General features: G+C 46.8%; 1 protein-coding gene across 2 annotated transcripts in view; it reads left to right on the top strand.

Moving 5' to 3' along the window:
• The window catches only part of CACNB3 (calcium voltage-gated channel auxiliary subunit beta 3), a 462,560-nt gene that overhangs the window by 283,184 nt on the left and 155,151 nt on the right, over positions 1–24,225 (top strand). The window lies entirely within an intron of this gene.

Raw genomic sequence — 24,225 nt, 5'->3', positions numbered from 1 at the left:
CTGCTCCAGCAGAGTGAGAAAAATGTCCTACTTCTACTACTATCAATAGATCTAGTGCAGTAAAGATGGAGGTCTGGAAAACAAAAGTATCTGGGGACTCTTCGGTTTGAGGCCCTGAGAGTGGCTATGAAAAACTTTCTGAGGGACCTAGGTCGGTTTTAAAAATTAAGTGGCGATGTTGTCCTGAGGTAAATGTCCAGTGCCCCACACTTTTTCCAATTGTAAATACGGAAATTCTATATGGGGGTTACTTAATCCCCGCTCAAGCTTTATGGGCAATGGGCACAGTAGGTCAAGTACAAAAACCTACAGCCAGACATGAAGCACCCTTGTAAAAAATGGCCTTGCAAGAAAGTAGCTGCTTCCTTGCAAGGCTGTGTTCACTGCAGCAATTGAGCAAAAAGCTGCTCAAGACCATCCATTTCAACTGGCACCAGGAGATACTCCAAAGATAAACACTGCTATAATAACACAGTCAGCCAATAAGGAGTGCTTATGAGTAGAAAGTCGGTCAAGATCGTTGTTGACATGTTGCCCCTCGCATCCTGGCACATTTGCCAGAGATGTCCAGATGAGTGTGTGTGGGTGGTGATTGCTTTTGGTGAACTTTGTGATGCCATGGTGCTGGTCGACAACATAAGTTGGTATAGATATGGGAGCAGAAAACTCTTACTTTGACATATGAACAAGCAAGGGGAGACTTGAGAGATAGGTGGCAGTGCCACTCCAGCGCTCTAGAAAAAGAAACTAGCATGAGGCTGCTACGAAGTATCCAAAAGAGAATGGACAACCGCACTTTGGAACAACTGAGCTCATGGTGTGGTATAAGGTTCCCCGAAGCAACGGCCCATAATATTAGGCAAAGCAAACACAGTTTACCTGCTGTGGCAAACACCTAAACTCAGATCTTCTGTAGATTAAAGAAAATGATTTGTGTCATTTATGATCCACTTTGATGTTGAGAACCCAAAACAGCTAAATAAGATTCAAGCTGGTAAGGTACAGCCCTGCCAAGTACCACGCATCAGGGGTTAGACTAATGCATTTTAGCGCTGAAGTCCGCATCACTGCACTAATATGCATTAGTCACGCAATTAGAAAGCTCCTCTACACTGTGGGATCAATGAGACGCTCTGCTGTTATAAAAGCAGTTGTGAGCGGTGCTTGCTGCGCTCTAACTGCTCAGAGGATTCACATTTTACTAGTCTGTTGTCTGGGCCTGGGGGAAGTGACTGACTCGTTTCTATGGTGACCCAAGGCAATCCTACACTTCAAGTTACATTGTTTCCTCTGCTGTGCTGCAAAAATAAAGGTGTCAGCTGGGAGTCGCGTGGGACACTGGGTCATCCAGCAGCGGAGTGGGGGAGGTGGGGTATGCACACTCAAGACCGAAATCTAAACTCGGAGTTCACAAATGCATGACAGAACGGGTGAACCGGGGGAAACTGAATCCTCGGGTAAAGAAGCCCCACCTGGTGATGGAACCAGGGCTATAAATCACACCCACAGGAACGCATAAAATCTTCAGCCTAAGCCAGTGCACATGTAATAAGTGGAGTTGCAATTGAATGGGTCGCAAAACTACACCTCCCAGCATGCACAGTGGCAAAGAAATTAATTGATTGATTGTCGGATAAACTCAAAATCGCTGCAGACAAATCTCAAAATGTACAGAAGTCACTCTATTCATTAGCAAACTCCAGCACTCCGCACTGAAGGAATCTAAATTAGCAAACAGCAAGCACTGATTCCAGTCGGGATCCCGGCAGCCCTACTGCATAAGATACAGGTGACAGAACCAGTGAATGTTTTTATTTTCCAGTGCCTTGCCTGCCCAGACACACAGCTCGCACAAGACACTGCCCAGTCCTCAGGTGGTCGGAGATAAAGGGCAGGGCCAGTGGGAAGGCAGAATACAGTGTTTTTACTACGCGGCACGTGGTGTGACATGCTGCATAGCACTCGATTCACTTCGTGTTTCTGCTGGCGTGTTTCGGAGTGCATAGTGTGGCACCGTAATGGGGGCATGTATATTGGACGTGCTTGATTATGTGTACTGTCTCAGAGACAGTCTTGAAACATCGCTCAGTAGGCTAGTATCTGCACCTATACAGGAGGTGTTGAAGTAAAGTGCGAGAGCAGATGCAGTCAAGCATGTGGGTGCCTTCCTTCCTTGTTTGTTAACGGAGTTGTCTGTTACACTAGGATGTAAGTGCTTGAAAGGTCCTTCATGCTTTCCGGAATTCTATATTCTTCTTAATTATTCTGTATGGTGGGGTGAACCTAGTTCCCTATATGAGCATTGTGAACTGTGAAGGAGTCTCTAGCACACTTTATTTTTTTTTGTAGTTTTGTTTTGCACAAACTGGACCCAAAGGTATTGGAGCGCTTTACATGAGCACCAGTTACATTACACAAGGACACTGCACTATTCAAGACCAAACCTCACTCACTCTGTGTTTGACACTTCTTCACTCAGACTTATTCTCCCACTGATGCATTCCCTCTCCTTCACCCACCCTATCACCCACCACTCCAATCCCACTTAGTAATTCTCTCACTACATCAACAGCTCTGCCTCATCCACTCTCTGTGAGAAAGTTCCTATTTTGACATGGTTAGCCCCCCACTTTTTGCCTGGAAAATGATGTAGTTTCAATTGAAAGTGCACAGGGTCCCTGCCAACCAGGTCCCCTGTGCTAGAGCTCCTTCCCTAAAACTGTACAACAATTGGCACAACTTCAGCCCCCTCTGTAAGTCCCTAGTAAATGGTACCCCATGGTACTTAGAGCATTTTGGGACTGAAGAGAGTCCCCTAGGGACCCCTCACCAAGGCCGTGCAAACTGCCACTGCAGCCTACATCCCTTGGTGCAGAGAAAAATGACAAAGTCGACATGGCACACTGCCTAAGGTATTGGTATGTCACCCCTCTTGCAGAACTGACAAGCCCTAAGGTAGGGTGCACTATAGCACAGGTGTAAGCATATCTGCATGAGCAGATATGCCCCTACAATAGTTAAGTCTATTCTTAATATTGTAAGTGCCAGGAAAGCCATAGAGAGTACATGGGCTGGAAACTCGACAACCAGAGTTCCCCAGCACCATGAGGCTTCACTGGACACAGGAGTGTTTGGAACCAAACAACTCCTCTTAATAAACCAACACTGATGCCAGTGTTGGACGTTTTAAAACATGTACCCTGGTGTGGTCTCTGACTAGCTTTAGGCAGCCTGCAACCACCAGACATGTTTCTGGACCCATGGCAGGGGCGTAACAAACACCCCCGCGGTGTGGGGGGGAGCCCAGCCTTTAGTAGGTGAAGGGGCCCCCTCAGCTCTTCGGTAGAGAGGTGTGAGAGAGAGGCTTGCTCTAAAGCAGCTGCAGTCTGCAGCCTGCTCTGAGGTCCTCACGCTAACCCAGGACTGAAGAGAAACAAAGTAACAAGTTACATTGTTTCTCTTCAGTCAGAGCCAGGAGCCAGACCCGGAAATAGGATGGGGGTGGGGGCCCTTGAGAAAGCATTCTTCACAGGGCACTAGAAGGGATGAGGTAGCACATAGCCCACAGGGGCAGGAGAAGGATTGCAGCTCCCTCCAAGAACAGGATCTGCTGGGATGCATTGGAAGGTATACAACCATTTGCAACATATGGTTTTGCAATATATGCATTTGCATATATGCAAGTCATAAATGGCTTGGATTGGATCTGTGTAGTGAAATAATGTCGCATGGTGTGCAGTGTAATGATGTGGATAGTAATTGTGTGATATTGAGTGTACTGGAATTATGTGGAGTGGGATTGTGTGTTTGAAGAGACATTATCTGGAATGGTATTTTGTGTTGTGGAATGTGGAGTTTACATATGTGGTGTGCTGTTAAATATTCTAGCATGATGTGGAATTTTGTGGTGTAGATTGGATGTATGTGGTGTGTTGTGTAATTGTGTTGTTAGTTTGAATTATGTAGTTTGTTGTTGAATTATGTGGTGTGAAATGGAAATGTGTAGAGTTGAATTTGTGTGATGTGGAAGTGTGCGCTGTTGAGTGAAAATTATGTTGAGTGGTATTATGAGGCATGGTGTGAAGTGTAGTTATGTGGAATGTTGCTACGTGGCATAGACTTGATTCATGTGAAGTGTATTTATGCAATAACGAGAAGAGCATGATTATGTGGAGGTAAATCGTGTGGTGCTAAGTGGTATTATGTGGAGTGTAATTATGTTGTGTGATTAATTGTGTGGGGATGAATTGTGGAATTGTGTGACGTGTAGAATTATGTGGCATGGTAGGGTGTATAATTGTGCAGAGTGGAATTATGCAGCATGTTGCAGAGTTGTATTTTGTGACGAGTAATTATGTGTTTTGGAGTGGAGTGTAAATATGTTGTGTGAAGTATAATTAAATAGGTTGAAGTGGAATTATGTGTAGTTGAATTGTGTTGTGTGGAGTGTAATTATGTGGTTTTTAGTGGTATTAGGGTGTGTGGAATGGTATGTGATGTGGAATTATGTGGTATGGAGTGCAGTGGAAATATGTGTTTTTTAATCTTTAGGATTGTAATTATGTGGTATGGAAAGTTTTAGGGTTAAATTATTTATAGTTGAATTGTGTGGCATGGAATTATGAGATGTTCAAATGTGCTGTGTGTGGTAGACTTAGCATAGCTGCCAAGGTTTCAGATTGCAACCTGGCAACCTGGATTAAGGGTCGCGCGCAGGAGTCTAGCCCTTGGTATAAAGATACCCTGACCCTATTGAAGAAGGCATGCAAAAGACATGAACGTGAGTGGAGGAAAGATTATGATCCTGGAAAAAAAGCCTATTATTTAGCTGAACTTAAAGTATATCATAGAGCTGTTTGCAGGACTCGAGCGGAATACTATGTTTCTGAGATTAAAATGAGCCCCAATCCCGCTAAAGTCATTTTTAAAATTCTCAAAGATCTCAGTGCCAAGAAACCCCCGGTGCCCACACCCACGTCAGAACTCCACTGTGAAGAATTAGCCTCCTTCTTCGTGGAGAAAATACGGGCAATTTATTGCTCCTTTCCCATGAATACTTCTTGTCCGCCTCCTTGCACTAGATCAGTCCTAGTCTCCAATTTGACGGTCATCCCGGAGATCTCCTCTGAGGAGCTTAGTAGACTGACCATGAAAATTAAATCTGGCTCCCCGGCCGACCCATTCAAGCCTGCTCAGTTCAGAGAATCCTCCCTGCTCTGCATGACATCGCGACATCAGCTAATTAATGCCGCGTTCTCATCCGCCATTGTCCCGGCGAAATGGAAACAGGCTTGTGTCTCTCCGATCCTTAAAAAACCCTGGCTTAGACCCTATGGAGCCTGAAAATTTCAGGCCTATTTCTCTCCTTCCCTGGGTAGCGAAGGTTGCGGAAGCACATGTTAACACCACACTCACCAACTTTCTGCGTTCCAATAACATTCTGGACGCAACGCAACATGGCTTCGGCGCCAGTCATGGTACCGAGACCGCTCTCCTGGCTATGACGGAACACCTGCGGACCATCCTCGACCATGGTCAAACAGGGGCACTGTTCCTGTTGGATCTCAGTGCCGCCTTTGACACGGTTTCCCACAAGGTTCTGCTCCACCGTCTTGAGGAGGCAGGGATCACTGATTTGGCCCTTGCTTAGTTCATATCCTTTCTGACCAAGTGGTCCTTTCGTGTTTCCACCCATCCTTTTTTATCCCAGGCACATTCTATTGAGCAAGGCGTTCCCCAAGGCTCGGCATTGAGCCCCACATTGTTCAATCTCTATGTTCAGCCACTAGCTGTGGTCGCCAGACAATGGGACCTCACTATCGTCTCATATGCGGACGATACGCAGCTAGTGGTTGCCCTAACTGAAGGATCAACCCTCAATGTCCCTAGGTTTAAAAGCGGCCTCACAGGCGTGGCAGACTGGATGACATCCAACTGTTTGCAATTAAATGCAAACAAGACAGAAGTGTTACTGGTTGGTAAAAATGCTGACTTATGGGGTGAGCACTGGTGGCCTAATGCTTTGGGTAATGCCCCGGAGCCAAAGAGAGAAGTCAAGAACTTGGGGGTATGGCTGGACTCCTCTCTTAGTTTTTGTCTCCACACAAAAAAAGTTGCTGCTACATGCTTTGCCATCTTACGAGGTCTTAAACCTATTTTAAAGTTCTTTGATTCCTCCACTAGGCAGCTGATAGTCCAATCCACTGTTCTTTCTCGTAAGGACTACGCAAGTTCCTTGCTTCTGGGAGCCAATCAAGCCGAGATATCTCGGATGCGGCACAGCCAAAATGCGGCTGCCAGAACTTTAGTTGGCCTTCCCCGATTTTGCTCCATCACTGACACCATTCGGAGGCTCCACTGGCTCCCTATGGCTCAGCGTATCCAGTTTAAGACATTATGTCTGTCTTTTAAAAATTTTAAACGTACAACTCCCAAAATGCTCTGCAACCTTTTGACACCGTATGTCCCAACCCTCGCATTACGTTCTGCGGGTCAACATTTGGTCAGGGTGCCTAGGATCAAACGCTGCCGAGCGGGAGGACGTTCCTTCCGCTATGTGGCAGCAAAGCTGTGGAACTCACAATCAGCATACATACGAGAACTGGAAGGTCTGCTGTATTTTAGGAAGGCAATTAAAACTCATCTTTTCCCCCTAATTTAAGCTTCCTGGACATTGTCTTGCAGAGTCTCATTATAGTCAGATGTTTGTGAGCTGCTAAAAGCACCGGGACGCCCCTTTGCTGGGGCAGCTGAGCACTATATAAGTTGTTCTAACATAACATAACATAACATTGTGATGTGTGACATTTTCATAATTTCAGTGTAATTATGAGTGACATTTCAACAACTATGAGTGACACTTTCTCATGAGCAAAATTAAGCAATTAAGAGGAGGGAAACATAAATATTAGAAATTACGTCCATTTGATCAACTAGAAACGCTAAGTCACTGAACTAAAGTGCGCTAATAGCAGGCTATGGAAAACTGAGCAGAGTCAGACTGAGTGAATGTCACCCATTATTACAGTTAAATTATGAACAGTCACACTTACCAATCCGAAACCTTGGCATCTATGAGTGAATCAGTGTGAAAATGTGTTCTAATGGAGAAGTATTCCTCTGCACCCTTATGGTGGCCAGCTGCCAGGTGTCTTTGCAAACTTGCAAGCACCAAGCAGTTTTCCATCAGCTACATGTTAATGTAACTCTACAAAATAAATACATAGGATGTTCTCCGCAGAAATCTGAGGTTTGCCTGCGCCAGGTTACACTTACTCCAGCACTTTAAAAGTGGCAGTTCATTCATAGTCCAATCAGGCCTCTCACAATGTTTGGTTACTATGCGTAGAAATGCTGCAAAGTTTTTTTTTTAATGCTAATCTGTGGTCAGATTAAACCTTCTGAAAAGAGCTGCTTTCATCTATGAGTAATCAGTCCGTTTCTGGGATGCTAAAATCACAGTAAGACCCAGTGACTTACCCTCCAGTGCCTCCTCAGTGATCTGAGGTAGGGTGCAACTGGGATCAAACATGTTTTAGGACTATATGGTCTAGACTGCCCTGGGCTGAAGTGTTTCGTCCATTTAGCCAGGAGTGTGAGGCGGGGAGATCCAAGCCTTAAGCAGTATGTGCAGTGGTGCCTCTGATGCTCCCAGACTAGAGTTAGGCCACAGCTTCCTGCGCCACGGTTGGCACCTAGACCCTCAGCGCAATCAGCTCATCTGCGGAGCAAGGTCCATAGTTGCATTAATACAACACCTGCTGGACGGAGGGGGACCTGAGGCCTCTTCTGTGGGTGTGTGTGTGTAAATTGGGTCTCACTGGCCTGCGACAAGCAGGCAAAGGCCCGAACTTGAGAGGCTGGATGAGGCCATATAGTAAACTGTTAGAGCATGTCTCTCAATGGACTCTAGTCAAAAGAGGAGCATTGAGAACCGTAGGAGGGCCAACAGGCGTTGGATGGCTGCGAGGTGACTGACCATAGTAACAGGTGGAGCTACGAGAGATGACTGGAGGCGCTAACCCTCTGTGGAGCAATAATTCATGACAGTGAGGGAAGGGGAGGTTATGTCTATCCAAGAGTGTATTGTGCGGTATCAATACAATGTCACCTGGGTACAGTAACGCTTTCAGAAACCGTTGTCACTCATTTAGCAATTACTCAATGTAACACCCCTAATCAGTGCAGCTATATATCTATCTTGCATCTGAAGAAAGCAACGCTCTGACACAGGTAAGAATTACCAATACACCTAGGTCACAGGAGTTACGGGACCTTCACAATTAACGTTTTTGTTTTTCATTTCGGTATGTCCGCTGCTGAAAGTAGCTATTACCGCCATATGAAAGCTTCAAAGAAAACAAGTAGGAATCAGAGTCCCGCATGTTATTCCTTTAATACTTACTCATCATTATTTCCGTTCCCCCAACAACAAAACAGCAATGAAATTGGGCCCTTCAGCGCTGTGGTGTCATCGTGTTGGAATCTTAGATCCCGGCTCCTTCATGCAGAGCGGCCGTTTTTGCAAATCGCTCCCCGCAGGAAGGCAGAGGTTATCCCGGGTCACGTCACTCACTCCAGAGCTCCGGTGCCCTTCCCAAGCCTGTAGCTCCCGTCAAGAACCAGTCCTTGAGTATGTCGCACTCAAAACGGATGACACCGTGGGGCTGCCGGTGCATGGCGCGCGCCTGCAACAAATCCTCGCAAGGCCTAACTTTATGGACATACTATGGAAATATGGCAACACGTTGTGGGCATAAAAAAGGGACATTCATTACAGGACTACCACACAGGCAGCTGTACTGCATAACGAAATTTACCACATCGCGTTTAGGAGACAGGGGAAGCACCAGAAAACAGACGGCGCCCACATGGAAATAATACTACACCAGCATTGATTAGCAGCACTGGTACCCGAGGAGGCGCGATGTCTGTTATGCGTGATTTTGCATTTCAGTGCGGTGATGCAGATCACCACACTGAAATGCATTAGTCTAACACCAGATGTGTGGTACTTGGCAGGGCTGAATTGGTTGGCGTGGATTTGGACAAGCTGTGCACGCTAAGGCTTTTTTGTCATGGGGTATAAAGAGGACGTTTGTCTATTTCTCTTTGTAAAAATAATATGGGCTGTTTCTTTACCTTCCGGTACATTTCTGAACACTTTGTTAAGCTAAATTGTATTGTTGCATTGCGTGTGCATACAGGGAAGAACAAGTGTCTGGCAGACATGCAAAAACTCATCCTACGTCTCAGTATTAACTTCCACACTTCTAAGCAGTAATTCCAATCCTAGAATGAGTTACCTGTTTGCTTTACAACAACAGTTAGTAAAACAAGTAAGTGCTTTGTGAGCCTGTATAAGTAGCAAAGGTTTTGAAGGGACTTGTTTTCGTGCAAGGTGTTGCTTTTCCCAGTTCACGAAAGGGATAAATACATCTTCAGGTAATAATAGGATTGACAGGATGGTGCGATAGCAGAATATTGATACGTGTGGATCTGGTGAGGACATCAGGCAGCAAGTGCTTGATACGCTATTTGCATAAGAAAATACTATGTTTTTTTTGTTATCCTCCGTTAGTTATTAGTAAGGAAGGGGGAAGAGAAGCGTTCACTGACAGCATTTGGTTAGACAAAGAATGTTGTGGTCTGTGTTAGATGCCGTCCAGAAGTCATAGGTATATGTACCAGGAGCTGCCATTGAAAAGAAGTGGAAATGCGCTTTAGATGTTGCCGGTATTGATGGCTACTGTGCGGTTGCGAACTTCACTGGACTGACAGTAGGTGGGGAAATGCTACGTTGTCACTGTAGGTTTAATTACACTAATTGAGCATTCTCTCAGGTCTTTCTCCTTGGGGGTACTTGCTGCCTGGTGCTACACATGGGATCAGGTTTGCCTTTGACAGGAGGTATGGTTTTGTAGGGTACATAGTGTCAATTATTGTTGGTGTGAGCAAACAAAAATCGGACCCTTTGTACATTTAATATCATTGCGTACATCAAGCAGAGGATGAAAAGTAGCAGGAACGGCTTTGATGCTGTAGAGGCTAGCAGCAAGAACTGTTTTGGGGTGGTGAGTTGAAGAGATTGTTGAACATGTTTTAAACTACTAAAGTGGCATTGGGCAGGGCAGCAGCTGAAAGGCTCTGTCTTTACTGGTAGGCACTGGTTAGATGGGTACCGGCCATCAGTCTTTCTGTTGGTGGTGGACAGGGAAGCAGTTGGTGGCGGTGACGAGTTCGCAGTGACATCCAAGGGGTGGTTTAAAGGTGGGTGGAAAAGCATTACTGTGGGTTTCGTAGGGGTGAGAGTAGAGCTAATGGATGCTTTAGTAGCAGACACAAAGGCAGTGGTCTTTGTTTGGAGGGGGTTTCCTAAGCAGGCTTCGCTTGAAGGTGGGTCATCAAGTAGGATGATCTGCTTGGTGGGCCAGCTGGAGGCAGTGTTATGTAACTTTGCTGGAGGGCGCACCAGCAGTATTTACTGATATATGTAAATCGCCCAATTAATGTTGTCCTGAGGTAAATGTCCAGTGCCCCACACTTTTTCCAGTTGTAATTACTGAAATTATATATGGGGGTTACTTAATCCCCGCTCAAGCTTTATGTGCAATGGGCACTGCAGGTCAAGTACAAAACCTACAGCCAGACATGAAGCACCCTTGTAAAAAATGGCCTTGCAAGAAAGTAGCTGCTTCCTTGCAAGGCTGTGTTCACTGCAGCAATTGAGCAAAAAGCTGCTCAAGACCATCCATTTCAACCGGCACCTGGAGATACTCCAAAGATAAACAATGCTATAATAACACAGTCAGCCAATAAGGAGCGCTTATGAGTAGAAAGTCGGTCAAGATCGTTGTTGACATGTTGCCCCTCGCATCCTGGCACATTTGCCAGAGATGTCCAGATGAGTGTGTGTGAGTGGTGATTGCTTTTGGTGAACTTTGTGATGCCATGGTGCTATTCGACAACATAAGTGGGTATAGATACGGGAGCAGAAAACTCTCACTTTGACATATGAACAAGCAAGGTGAGACTTGAGAGATAGGTGGCAGTCCCGCTCCAGCGCTCTAGAAAAAGAAGCTAGCATGAGGCTGCTACGAAGTATCCAAAAGAGAATGGACAAACGCACTTTGGAACAACTGAGCTCATGGTGTGGTAAGGTTCCCCGAAGTAACGGCCCATAATATTAGGCAAAGCAAACACAGTTTACCTGCTGTGGCAAACACCTAAACTCAGATCTTCTGTAGATTAAAAAAAATGATTTGTGTCACATATGATCCACTTTGATGTTGAGAACCCAAAACAGCTAAATAAGATTCAAGCTGGTAAGGTACAGCCCTGCCAAGTACCACGCATCAGGGGTTAGACTAATGCATTTTAGCGCTGAAGTCCGCATCACTGCATTAGTCACGCAATTAGAAAGCTCCTCTACACTGTGGGATCAATGAGACGCTCTGCTGTTATAAAAGCAGTTGTGAGCGGTGCTTGCTGCGCTCTAACTGCTCAGAGGATTCACATTTTACTAGTCTGTTGTCTGGGCCTGGGGGAAGTGACTGACTCGTTTCTATGGTGACCCAGGGCAATCCTACACTTCAAGTTACATTGTTTCCTCTGCTGTGCTGCAAAAATAAAGGTGTCAGCTGGGAGTCGCGTGGGACACTGGGTCATCCAGCAGCGGAGTGGGGGAGGTGGGGTATGCACACTCGAGACCGAAATCTAAACTTGGAGTTCACAAATGCATGACAGAACGGGTAAACCGGGGGAAACTGAATCCTCGGGTAAAGAAGCCCCACCTGGTGATGGAACCAGGGCTATAATCACACCCACAGGAACGCATAAAATCTTCAGCCTAAGCCAGTGCACATGTAATAAGTGGAGTTGCAATTGAATGGGTCGCAAAACTACACCTCCCAGCATGCACAGTGGCAATGAAATTAATTGATTGATTGTCGGATAAACTCAAAATCGCTGCAGACAAATCCCAAAATGTACAGAAGTCACTCTATTCATTAGCAAACTCCAGCACTCCGCACTGAAGGAATCTAAATTAGCAAACAGCAAGCACTGATTCCAGTCGGGATCCCGGCAGCCCTACTGCATAAGATACAGGTGACAGAACCAGTGAATGTTTTTATTTTCCAGTGCCTTGCCTGCCCAGACACACAGCTCGCACAAGACACTGCCCAGTCCTCAGGTGGTCGGAGATAAAGGGCAGTGCCAGTGGGAAGGCAGAATACAGTGTTTTTACTACGCGGCACGTGGTGTGACATGCTGCATAGCACTCGATTCACTTCGTGTTTCTGCTGGCGTGTTTCGGAGTGCATAGTGTGGCACCGTAATGGGGGCATGTATATTGGACGTGCTTGATTATGTGTACTGTCTCAGAGACAGTCTTGAAACATCGCTCAGTAGGCTAGTATCTGCACCTATACAGGAGGTGTTGAAGTAAAGTGCGAGAGCAGATGCAGTCAAGCATGTGGGTGCCTTCCTTCCTTGTTTGTTAACGGAGTTGTCTGTTACACTAGGATGTAAGTGCTTGAAAGGTCCTTCATGCTTTCCGGAATTCTATATTCTTCTTAATTATTCTGTATGGTGGGGTGAACCTAGTTCCCTATATGAGCATTGTGAACTGTGAAGGAGTCTCTAGCACACTTTATTTTTTTTTGTAGTTTTGTTTTGCCCAAACTGGACCCAAAGGTATTGGAGCGCTTTACATGAGCACCAGTTACATTACACAAGGACACTGCACTATTCAAGACCAAACCTCACTCACTCTGTGTTTGACACTTCTTCACTCAGACTTATTCTCCTACTGATGCATTCCCTCTCCTTCACCCACCCTATCACCCACCACTCCAATCCCACTTAGTAATTCTCTCACTACATCAACAGCTCTGCCTCATCCACTCTCTGTGAGAAAGTTCCTCTTTTGACATGGTTAGCCCCCACTTTTTGCCTGGAAAATGATGTAGTTTCAATTGAAAGTGCACAGGGTCCCTGCCAACCAGGTCCCCTGTGCCAGAGCTCCTTCCCTAAAACTATACAACAATTGGCACAACTTCAGCCCCCTCTGTAAGTCCCTAGTAAATGGTACCCCATGGTACTTAGAGCATTTTGGGACTGAAGAGAGTCCCCTAGGGACCCCTCACCAAGGCCGTGCAAACTGCCACTGCAGCCTACATCCCTTGGTGCAGAGAAAAATGACAAAGTCGACATGGCACACTGCCTAAGGTATAGGTATGTTACCCCTCTTGCAGAACTGACAAGCCCTAAGGCAGGGTGCACTATAGCACAGGTGTAAGCATATCTGCATGAGCAGATATGCCCCTACAATAGTTAAGTCTATTCTTAATATTGTAAGTGCCAGGAAAGCCATAGAGAGTACATGGGCTGGAAACTCGACAACCAGAGTTCCCCAGCACCATGAGGCTTCACTGGACACAGGAGTGTTTGGAACCAAACAACTCCTCTTAATAAACCAACACTGATGCCAGTGTTGGACTTTTTAAAACATGTACCCTGGTGTGGTCTCTGACTAGCTTTAGGCAGCCTGCAACCACCAAACATGTTTCTGGACCCATGGCAGGGGCGTAACAAACACCCCCGCGGTGTGGGGGGGAGCCCAGCCTTTAGTAGGTGAAGGGGGCCCCCTCAGCTCTTCGGTAGAGAGGTGTGAGAGAGAGGCTTGCTCTAAAGCAGCTGCAGTCTGCAGCCTGCTCTGAGGTCCTCACGCTAACCCAGGACTGAAGAGAAACAAAGTAACAAGTTACATTGTTTCTCTTCAGTCAGAGCCAGGAGCCAGACCCGGAAATAGGATGGGGGTGGGGGCCCTTGAGAAAGCATTCTTCACAGGGCACTAGAAGGGACGAGGTAGCACATAGCCCACAGGCGCAGGAGAAGGATTGCAGCTCCCTCCAAGAACAGGATCTGCTGGGATGCATTGGAAGGTATACAACCATTTGCAACATATGGTTTTGCAATATATGCATTTGCATATATGCAAGTCATAAATGGCTTGGATTGGATCTGTGTAGTGAAATAATGTCGCATGGTGTGCAGTGTAATGATGTGGATAGTAATTGTGTGATATTGAGTGTACTGGAATTATGTGGAGTGGGATTGTGTGTTTGAAGAGACATTATCTGGAATGGTATTTTGTGTTGTGGAATGTGGAGTTTACATATGTGGTGTGCTGTTAAATATTCTAGCATGATGTGGAATTTTGTGGTGTAGATTGGATGTATGTGGTGTGTTGTGTAATTGTGTTGTTAGTTTGAATTATGTAGTTTGTTGTTGAATTATGTGGTGTGAAATGGAAATGTGTAGAGTTGAATTTGTGTGATGTGGAAGTGTGCGCTGTTGAGTGAAAATTATGTTGAGTGGTATTATGAGGCATGGTGTGAAGTGTAGTTATGTGGAATGTTGCTACGTGGCATAGACTTGATTCATGTGAAGTGTATTTATGCAATAACGAGAAGAGCATGATTCCTCCACTAGGCAGCTGATAGTCCAATCCACTGTTCTTTCTCGTAAGGACTACGCAAGTTCCTTGCTTCTGGGAGCCAATCAAGCCGAGATATCTCGGATGCGGCGCAGCCAAAATGCGGTTGCCAGAACTTTAGTTGGCCTTCCCCGATTTTGCTCCATCACTGACACCATTCGGAGGCTCCACTGGCTCCCTATGGCTCAGCGTATCCAGTTTAAGACATTATGTCTGTCTTTTAAAAATTTTAAACTTACAACTCCCAAAATGCTCTGCAACCTTTTGACACCGTATGTCCCAACCCTCGCATTACGTTCTGCGGGTCAACATTTGGTCAGGGTGCCTAGGATCAAACGCTGCCGAGCGGGAGGACGTTCCTTCCGCTATGTGGCAGCAAAGCTGTGGAACTCACAATCAGCATACATACGAGAACTGGAAGGTCTGCTGTATTTTAGGAAGGCAATTAAAACTCATCTTTTCCCCCTAATTTAAGCTTCCTGGACATTGTCTTGCAGAGTCTCAAAATAGTCAGATGTTTGTAAGCTGCTAAAAGCACCGGGACGCCCCTTTGCTGGGGCAGCTGAGCACTATATAAGTTGTTCTAACATAACATAACATAACATTGTGATGTGTGACATTTTCATAATTTCAGTGTAATTATGAGTGACATTTCAACAACTATGAGTGACACTTTCTCATGAGCAAAATTAAGCAATTAAGAGGAGGGAAACATAAATATTAGAAATTACGTCCATTTGATCAACTAGAAACGCTAAGTCACTGAACTAAAGTGCGCTAATAGCAGGCTATGGAAAACTGAGCAGAGTCAGACTGAGTGAATGTCACCCATTATTACAGTTAAATTATGAACAGTCACACTTACCAATCCGAAACCTTGGCATCTATGAGTGAATCAGTGTGAAAATGTGTTCTAATGGAGGAGTATTCCTCTGCACCCTTATGGTGGCCAGCTGCCAGGTGTCTTTGCAAACTTGCAAGCACCAAGCAGTTTTCCATCAGCTACATGTTAATGTAACTCTACAAAATAAATACATAGGATGTTCTCCGCAGAAATCTGAGGTTTGCCTGCGCCAGGTTACACTTACTCCAGCACTTTAAAAGTGGCAGTTCATTCATAGTCCAATCAGGCCTCTCACAATGTTTGGTTACTATGCGTAGAAATGCTGCAAAGTTTTTTTTTTAATGCTAATCTGTGGTCAGATTAAACCTTCTGAAAAGAGCTGCTTTCATCTATGAGTAATCAGTCCGTTTCTGGGATGCTAAAATCACAGTAAGACCCAGTGACTTACCCTCCAGTGCCTCCTCAGTGATCTGAGGTAGGGTGCAACTGGGATCAAACATGTTTTAGGACTATATGGTCTAGACTGCCCTGGGCTGAAGTGTTTCGTCCATTTAGCCAGGAGTGTGAGGCGGGGAGATCCAAGCCTTAAGCAGTATGTGCAGTGGTGCCTCTGATGCTCCCAGACTAGAGTTAGGCCACAGCTTCCTGCGCCACGGTTGGCACCTAGACCCTCAGCGCAATCAGCTCATCTGCGGAGCAAGGTCCATAGTTGCATTAATACAACACCTGCTGGACGGAGGGGGACCTGAGGCCTCTTCTGTGGGTGTGTGTGTGTAAATTGGGTCTCACTGGCCTGCGACAAGCAGGCAAAGGCCCGAACTTGAGAGGCTGGATGAGGCCATATAGTAAACTGTTAGAGCATGTCTCTCAATGGACTCTAGTCAAAAGAGGAGCATTGAGGACCGTAGGAGGGCCAACAGGCGTTGGATGGCTGCGAGGTGACTGACCATAGTAACAGGTGGAGCTACGAGAGATGACTGGAGGCGCTAACCCTCTGTGGAGCAATAATTCATGACAGTGAGGGAAGGGGAGGTTATGTCTATCCAAGAGTGTATTGTGCGGTATCAATACAATGTCACCTGGGTACAGTAACGCTTTCAGAAACCGTTGTCACTCATTTAGCAATTACTCAATGTAACACCCCTAATCAGTGCAGCTATATATCTATCTTGCATCTGAAGAAAGCAACGCTCTGACACAGGTAAGAATTACCAATACACCTAGGTCACAGGAGTTACGGGACCTTCACAATTAACGTTTTTGTTTTTCATTTCGGTATGTCCGCTGCTGAAAGTAGCTATTACCGCCATATGAAAGCTTCAAAGAAAACAAGTAGGAATCAGAGTCCCGCATGTTATTCCTTTAATACTTACTCATCATTATTTCCGTTCCCCCAACAACAAAACAGCAATGAAATTGGGCCCTTCAGCGCTGTGGTGTCATCGTGTTGGAATCTTAGATCCCGGCTCCTTCATGCAGAGCGGCCGTTTTTGCAAATCGCTCCCCGCAGGAAGGCAGAGGTTATCCCGGGTCACGTCACTCACTCCAGAGCTCCGGTGCCCTTCTCAAGCCTGTAGCTCCCGTCAAGAACCAGTCCTTGCGTATGTCGCACTCAAAACGGATGACACCGTGGGGCTGCCGGTGCATGGCGCGCACCTGCAACAAATCCTCGCAAGGCCTAACTTTATGGACATACTATGGAAATATGGCAACACGTTGTGGGCATAAAAAAGGGACATTCATTACAGGACTACCACACAGGCAGCTGTACTGCATAACGAAATTTACCACATCGCGTTTAGGAGACAGGGGAAGCACCAGAAAACAGACGGCGCCCACATGGAAATAATACTACACCAGCATTGATTAGCAGCACTGGTACCCGAGGAGGCGCGATGTCTGTTATGCGTGATTTTGCATTTCAGTGCGGTGATGCAGATCACCACACTGAAATGCATTAGTCTAACACCAGATGTGTGGTACTTGGCAGGGCTGAATTGGTTGGCGTGGATTTGGACAAGCTGTGCACGCTAAGGCTTTTATGTCATGGGGTATGAAGAGGACGTTTGTCTATTTCTCTTTGTAAAAATAATATGGGCTGTTTCTTTACCTTCCGGTACATTTCTGAACACTTTGTTAAGCTAAATTGTATTGTTGCATTGCGTGTGCATACAGGGAAGAACAAGTGTCTGGCAGACATGCAAAAACTCATCCTACGTCTCAGTATTAACTTCCACACTTCTAAGCAGTAATTCCAATCCTAGAATGAGTTACCTGTTTGCTTTACAACAACAGTTAGTAAAACAAGTAAGTGCTTTGTGAGCCTGTATAAGTAGCAAAGGTTTTGAAGGGACTTGTTTTCGTGCAAGGTGTTGCTTTTCCCAGTTCACGAAAGGGATAAATACATCTTCAGGTAATAATAGGATTGACAGGATGGTGCGATAGCAGAATATTGATACGTGTGGATCTGGTGAGGACATCAGGCAGCAAGTGCTTGATACGCTATTTGCATAAGAAAATACTATGTTTTTTTTGTTATCCTCCGTTAGTTATTAGTAAGGAAGGGGGAAGAGAAGCGTTCACTGACAGCATTTGGTTAGACAAAGAATGTTGTGGTCTGTGTTAGATGCCGTCCAGAAGTCATAGGTATATGTACCAGGAGCTGCCATTGAAAAGAAGTGGAAATGCGCTTTAGATGTTGCCGGTATTGATGGCTACTGTGCGGTTGCGAACTTCACTGGACTGACAGTAGGTGGGGAAATGCTACGTTGTCACTGTAGGTTTAATTACACTAATTGAGCATTCTCTCAGGTCTTTCTCCTTGGGGGTACTTGCTGCCTGGTGCTACACATGGGATCAGGTTTGCCTTTGACAGGAGGTATGGTTTTGTAGGGTACATAGTGTCAATTATTGTTGGTGTGAGCAAACAAAAATCGGACCCTTTGTACATTTAATATCATTGCGTACATCAAGCAGAGGATGAAAAGTAGCAGGAACGGCTTTGATGCTGTAGAGGCTAGCAGCAAGAACTGTTTTGGGGTGGTGAGTTGAAGAGATTGTTGAACATGTTTTAAACTACTAAAGTGGCATTGGGGAGGGCAGCAGCTGAAAGGCTCTGTCTTTACTGGTAGGCACTGGTTAGATGGGTACCGGCCATCAGTCTTTCTGTTGGTGGTGGACAGGGAAGCAGTTGGTGGCGGTGACGAGTTCGCAGTGACATCCAAGGGGTGGTTTAAAGGTGGGTGGAAAAGCATTACTGTGGGTTTCGTAGGGGTGAGAGTAGAGCTAATGGATGCTTTAGTAGCAGACACAAAGGCAGTGGTCTTTGTTTGGAGGGGGTTTCCTAAGCAGGCTTCGCTTGAAGGTGGGTCATCAAGTAGGAGGATCTGCTTGGTGGGCCAGCTGGAGGCAGTGTTATGTAACTTTGCTGGAGGGCGCACCAGCAGTATTTACTGATATATGTAAATCGCCCAATTAAAGGGTGGATGTGACCAATGGAGGAACCAGAATCCTTTTTTTATGGCTGGGGTGAGCCCCTGCAGTATGGCGGTCGCTGGCCTGAGAGCTCTTGATTGACGCGGAGAAGAGGGGCCCCTCAAGTTTCGTTACGCCACGGACTCATGGAGTGAGAGCCCATGCGCTGAGGTTAGAAACCAAGCCCATCCTAGGCGGAGGTATCACACGTCCTCCTCCAGGCATGCACAGTGTGCGAGAGGGAAGCTTCAAATGTCTTGCCACCTTTGTATTGTGATCCCAGCCTCTGCTGCTAGCAGCAGATGGCAATCCCCAGTTCAAACCCTCACTTTTGGCAGGAGAACCAGTGGGAAAACCTAATTGAGAACAGGAGGTGTGCCCCCCCCCCCCCTTCGCCAACTCCACCCCTCAGGTGCAGGAGGTGAAGTGAAATAAATTTTTCTGTGCCCACTGTTGGAAGTTAGCCTGGTATATGATGTCCACTAGTTCTAGTGGGCACCTTGCACCTGTCTAATCTACCCTTATTGATGGTAGGTTATAAAGTCAACCTTATAGAAAGCTATCCTGGGGTAGCTGTGGAGCGCAGCCTTCAGGCTAAGACTTGGAGACGAGTTAAGCAAGTTGTGTTACCATTTATAATCTCTTGAGTACTAAATGAAAGCACGCCACACAAGGTATATATCAAATATATATGTATTTATTATAAACACAACCCCTCTGGACTCTTTATGAGGTCAGAGGTAAAAGTAAAATACAGGGAACTTAAATAGCATACGATAAGTTGCACAGTATACGTTTTGCCCTAGGGGCCTCACAAACCATATACTAAAATAGTGGTATAAGAACCGCGTGAGGAATAGAAAGCAGGCCTGGGGTCTGCGGAATCGCTGGGGCTACTCAGGACAACCAAAGGTTAGGATGTAGGAGGCCCACGGGAGACGTGTGCAGTGTCTAAACACAGCCACGGGTTACCATTGACTTTCTATGGGGAACGAACAAGTTACAATTTTAAAGAAAAGGGTACAAGGAAGTAAACTGCGTTGGAACCCTGTTGTACTAGGACACTTGGAGAGTCAATACCCACGGGCGCACCGGAGTACTCGTGTTACCTCACCCAGGGAAGACGGGTGCATAGGTGTGTTTTCGTGTCGGGTTTCCTCGTCGATTCCAATGGAGAGCTGCGAAGAAGTGCTGCAGGCGACCAGAGGAAAAGTGTCCGGGTGGATCGAAGGGTGGATCGGAGATATGGAGAATCTAAAAGCAGAGGAGGCAGAGTCTGGGCCACTAGCCAGTGACCAGGGCGGCGATAGAAAGATGCCACCAGTTGTCAGGTGATTTCAGGTGAAAAGGGGAAGTTTATCTCTTCAGCCACGAGGTCCAGGAGGCATTGTCGGGATTGAAAGCAGCACCAGAACACGCATGCGCCACTAACCTGATTCTGATAGCCAGCAGAGACGATATGAAGATAGTCCTCCCAACTCCCCTCTGCACAATACCCAACAATGTAATGGTCACCAATATCGGAGTATGTACAGAAGGGCGCCGCGAGGTGTATAGGCACTGGGGAATTTGATGCTCCCTTGGTATTCTGGTCGGTAGATATTCCCGAAGGCACTGGTATCGATATACTGCAGGGGGAGGAGAAGACAGAGAGGAGAAATAAGTACAATCTCTGTGATTGCCGGTACTCCCTTCCCCTATGTCTCTAGACTCACCGACTTCTCCACACCGGGTGCCGTGAACAAACAAAAGTAATGTCTTGTGACACAGTTCGGGAAATCTTGCCAAAGTACGGAGAAGTTGATTTCACTCCTCTGTCTTATACACCTCCGATATTTATTAGGTTCTATTGTACTTCTTCACACGAGGTGTTAGATAAACACACGTCGTGAAACCACAATGATTCCTTGTGGGAAGAATGCTTCAGAAGACTAAGAGGTTCTACCCCCCCCAATACTGTTAGGAGATAGACCACGTAGTCTCAAAGTAAAACAAACGGAAATATGTGCACTCCGCACTAAACTAGAAACATAGGTTTGACAGGGCACTAAAGGAATACTCTGGAGGCGAGCCCGCACTCCACTGGTATACTTGCGATAGCTGGAAACACAGAACATCAACAGGATACGGCTTGTAATTCTCGAACCCACAGGAACTCTGACCTCGCAGGCTTTTCGTCGGCGATGCGATGACACAGGAACTCTGACCTCGCAGGCTTTTCGTCGGCGATGCGATGACACAGGAACTCTGACCTCGCAGGCTTTTCGTCGGCGATGCGATGACACAGGTACTCTGACCACGCAGGCTCTTCATCGGCGGTGAAACAAAGATGTAACGAACTCTGACAGGGTCACACCATCTGGCTCAATGGAGTACCCGGATACGAATTGACAAGCATCGTACCGGTCTCCGGGAGGAGCTTAAATAGTGTCCTCCCATTTACCCGATCTCCAGCGCCGCATGGCTTTCTGGGACATGTAGTTTTTCCTGAAAGGACGCTCAACACGGAGTCTTGTCTCCTTGCTACGCCGGCATGAGCGATCGCTACAGGCATCCACGATGACCAGGAGCTGGATTCCAGCTGTCCCATAAAGGATCTAGTTGACTGCGGTGTCGGTATCTGGATTGGACCCAACAAGCCTTGGCAACTGCAACCCACGCAGGATGTTGAGATTGGCTTCGGAGCAGACCAGAAAGGTCTGTGGAACTTCTCCTTTGCAGGGAAGTTGGAGCAAGCCTGGAGCAACCAGAAAAGAAAGTTGAAACAAAGTTTCGTCTTCTTGGGGCTCACTAGCCAACAGACTAGGAACCGCGAAGATGCATCGAGCTGAAATGCACAAATCGGGCCCACGGGACACTCGTGGAGTGTGGGCCTCTGAGCTTCAGTACAAAAGGTGCTCGGGCTGGGGTTTCAAGCACCCCAATGCACAACTTTGGGAAACCTCGGGAAGTCGGTGCAGGTAGCAAAATGCAGATGTCCAGGAGTTCCGGTCCCACATCTCTTGTGTCCGCCACGGGTCTCAGCTTTGCTGTGAGCAAAGGTCGGGGTCAGAGATGTCTAGAATTCTGTGTCCTGTGTCGCAGATTCTTCGAGATCCGGCGGGAGCCTCGAAAATGCAGACCAGCAAAGATGCTGTTGGTGCCTGTTTGAACAGGGTGGTCACTCCTTGACCACAAGGGAGATTTCTTCCATCTTCCAGTCGAAATGGAATGTCGAAGGTCCAGGATATATGTTGCAGAGTTTCGTCCTGGGTAATCTAAAGTCCTAGGGACTGGGGTTCTATACTTATAGTAAGGTTAGGGGTTGGACTAACTCTAAGGTCCCTCCTATGGGTAGACCTGGGGTGGGAGTGGTTACACCCCTTCCCCTTTGTCCAGTTTCGCGCCAGAGCTGGGGCTGAGTGCCCCAGCAACCGGTCTGAACTGGGAAAAGCATGGAGCACCTTGTGTGCCCCAGGCAGTATCTGGAAAGCATTCACTGAATGAAGCCCTCCCTGCCCCAATACAGTAAGAGCATGTCTTGGGAGGTGCCAGCACCTCCCTGGACAGGAAACCTATTGTCCAGGCCTTCCCTGCCGGAGTTTCATCCAGCAGCAGGAGGGCAGACTCGTGTCTGTGGCAGCAGCATCCATTTTGTGATGCTGAGGCTTGGTTTAACTTTAACTGAGTAAACCAGTAAACTACATGTCTTCTCCCTCTAGAAGGGTGGAATACTACCCCCGCCACTAGGACTGGTGGGGGGGGGGGGGGGGTAGTATTCCAAAGTGTCTGGCACCTTACACGACATGTTTTGATAAAGCCAAACCAAAGTTAGCATTAACCGCGAGGATTATAATGCACTTAAGAGTATATGGTATGGCTATATCATAGAACAGCTATAAGGAGATGGTTCCGAAAGCTGCAGAGGGGCTCAGCTCATGCTAGGGCACCCTCATATAAAACCAAGCACTCTACCTCCAGGATTGTCGAGGTCTGCCTTACGAGTGGCTTATAGGTGTATATATGTCTATATATGTATATAGATACAGGTATACTGTATGTAATTAAGGGGTGATTGCACCACCTTACCCAGGCTGTAAGAACAGACCTGTGGTGTCAGTTTGGAAGGCAAACCAGGGGTGGCACAATACATGCTGCAGCCCCCGGTAGGCCTAGGGTGCACCTATGCCCTGGGTACCTATGGTACACTATACAGGCGTTCACAAGGGTGAACCAGTAACCAATCTGGTATTTGCCTAATGTACATGGTATCAATTTAGAGAGAGAACGGCTGAGCTGTGGGCCTGATTAGCAGGTCCACAGCCACACTAAAGTAAAAAAAACAGAGAATCACAGCAAAAAGTGGCGTTAACCATAGGAAGCAGACCCTACTCTCCTGCATCCACCATCTTGAAGATGGTGGGACTTATCCAGTCAGGGCTAGGACTATACTCCTGTCCCATTGGAGGGTGGCATAATGGGTGTAGACACACCAGGTAAGGGATGTTGGTCCCTACCTGCCACTCCCCTTTAATGCCCTAAATCTAGTATTTAGGTGGCACCCCAGACCCTGAAAGTCATATTCCTGACAACCTATGAAGCCCTGACACTGAAGAGCCACATCAGCATGAAAAAAGACGGACCAGTGACTGACTCAGCGCCAGCCCTGCAGGCCTGTCTGCTGCCTTTCGCCACTGCTACAAAATTCGACTCGTCCTGTCGACCCAGCGACCTCCGAAACCCTGGGTGGACTGCCTGACTTCAATAAAGATCAAGAACTCCCGACCTGTCCACAAGAAACCAATACCAAGGTCTTTTGAGCCCTGCTGGACCGCAAAACCCAATCACTGGACCCACCTCTGCACCCAACACCTGTGGCCCGAGTCCACATGGCCCACCAATCCTATATCTCCTTCCTCGCCGCCAAAACCTGGAACACCCTCCCCACCCACCTACGGCAGACCCAAGACCTGCTCACCTTCAGAAGACTCCTCAAGACCTGGCTCTTCGAGCAGTAGCAACACCCCATCCCTTCAGCGCCTTGAGACCCTCACGGGTAAGTAGTGTACTTTATAAATACAATGATTGATTGATTGGATTGATTGAATGTTCCCTGAGCCAAAGTCCATGGAGGGTTGACCCCTCCTGGGCACCTCACAGATGACTGCAGTCTCAACCCAAAGACCCTCCTAACTGCAACCTGCTTAGGTAAGCCTTTTCTGACGTCCAATGACACCCCTGCACCCAAAGTCCCTGGGCCTTGGGGAGCTCGACCAATGGTGTCGATATGTCTCCAAGTATCAGCACTTGGTTTTCTTCATCCAGCTTCCTAGCCAGAGCCTGCAGTATGTTTCAAAAACTGATCTTCCCCATTGGTTTACATTGGGTGCCCGATGCTTTGTTAGACACTCTGCACCCGGCCACCGCT

This window comes from Lissotriton helveticus, chromosome 1_1, assembly GCF_964261635.1.
Source record: "Lissotriton helveticus chromosome 1_1, aLisHel1.1, whole genome shotgun sequence".
NCBI classification, from domain to species: domain Eukaryota; kingdom Metazoa; phylum Chordata; class Amphibia; order Caudata; family Salamandridae; genus Lissotriton; species Lissotriton helveticus.
This window is presented reverse-complemented; position numbering and strand designations above follow the sequence as displayed.